We start from the raw sequence: 1450 nt of genomic DNA, 5'->3' as shown, positions 1-1450 counted from the left end.
CGGCCATATTGATCACATTAATGGCCTTGCATTCTCCTTTTGGATTCTCTTCTGTATTGCTTGGGAGAATACTGGGAGGAGTTTCAATGACTTTCTTACTCAGCTGGCCCACTTGTGCCTCCAGATTTCTGATGGAGGATCTTGTTTCACTCATGAAACTGAAAGTGGCCTTTGACAGATCAGAGACTAGATTGGCTAAATTAGAAGTGTTTTGTTCAGAATTCTCTGTCTGTTGCTGAGAAGATGATGGAAAAGGCTTGCTATTGCTCAGCCTATTGCGTCCACCATTGTTAAAGCCTTGTTGAGGCTTTTGTTGATCCCTCCATGAGAAATTTGGATGATTTCTCCATGATGAATTATAGGTGTTTCCATAAGGTTCACCCATGTAATTTACCTCTGCTATTGCAGGGTTCTCAGGATCATAAGCTTCTTCAGAAGCTGCCTCTTTAGTACTGTTGGATGCATTTTGCCATCCATTCAGACTTTGAGAAATCACGTTAACTTGCTGAGTCAACACTTTGTTCTGAGCCAATATGGCATTCAGAGCATCAATTTCAAGAACTCCCTTCCTCTGAGGCGTCCCATTACTCACAGAATTCCTCTCAAAAGTGTACATGAACTGGTTATTTGCAACCATGTCAATAAGTTCTTGAGTTTCTGCAGGTGTTTTCTTTAGGTGAATGGATCCACCTGCAGAATGGTCTAGTGACATTTTCGAAAATTCAGATAGACCATAATAGAATATATCTAATACGGTCCATTCTGAAAACATGTCAGATGGACACCTTTTGGTCAACTGCTTGTATCTTTCCCAAGCTTCATAGAGGGATTCACCATCTTTTTGTTTGAAGGTCTGAACATCCACTCTAAGCTTGCTCAGCTTTTGAGGAGGAAAGAATTTATCCAAGAAGACCGTGACCAGCTTCTCCCAAGAGTCCAGGCTGTCTTTAGGTTGTGAATCCAACCATATTCTAGCTCTGTCTCTTACACCAAAAGGGAAAAGCATGAGTCTGTAGACTTCAGGATCTACTCCATTCGTCTTAACAGTCTCACAGATCTGCAAGAACTCAGTTAAAAACTGGTAAGGATCTTCAGATGGAAGTCCATAGAACTTATAGTTTTGTTGCATTAAGACAACTAGCTGAGGTTTTAGCTCAAAATTATTGGCTCCAATGGCAGGAATGGAGATGCTTCTTCCATCAAATTTGGACGTTGGTTTTGAAGTCACCAAGCATTCTCCTTGCATTATTGTTGTTGGGTTCGGCTGCCATCTACTTCTCTTGTTCTAATATTTCTAAAAGGTTACCTTTAGATTGTTGTAATTTAGCTTCTCTTAGTTTTCTCTTCAGAGTCCTTTCAGGTTCAGGATCAATTTCAACAAGAGTGCCTTTTTCCTTGTTCCTGCTCATATGAAAGAGAAGAAAACAAGAAAAGAAGAGGAATCCTCTAT

General features: G+C 40.3%; 1 non-coding gene across 1 annotated transcript; it reads left to right on the top strand.

Moving 5' to 3' along the window:
* The first annotated feature begins 770 nt into the window (after positions 1-770).
* On the top strand, positions 771-874 carry LOC112708522 (small nucleolar RNA R71). The gene has a single exon (XR_003156376.1). It is a non-coding gene; the product is annotated as a small nucleolar RNA R71 (small nucleolar RNA).
* Positions 875-1450: the final 576 nt, after the last annotated feature.

The sequence above is a fragment of the Arachis hypogaea genome, chromosome 8 (assembly GCF_003086295.3).
Source record: "Arachis hypogaea cultivar Tifrunner chromosome 8, arahy.Tifrunner.gnm2.J5K5, whole genome shotgun sequence".
In the NCBI taxonomy this organism is placed as follows: Eukaryota; Viridiplantae; Streptophyta; class Magnoliopsida; order Fabales; family Fabaceae; genus Arachis; species Arachis hypogaea.
Note: the sequence above shows the minus strand (reverse complement) of the source record. Positions and strands in the feature narration are given on the sequence as shown.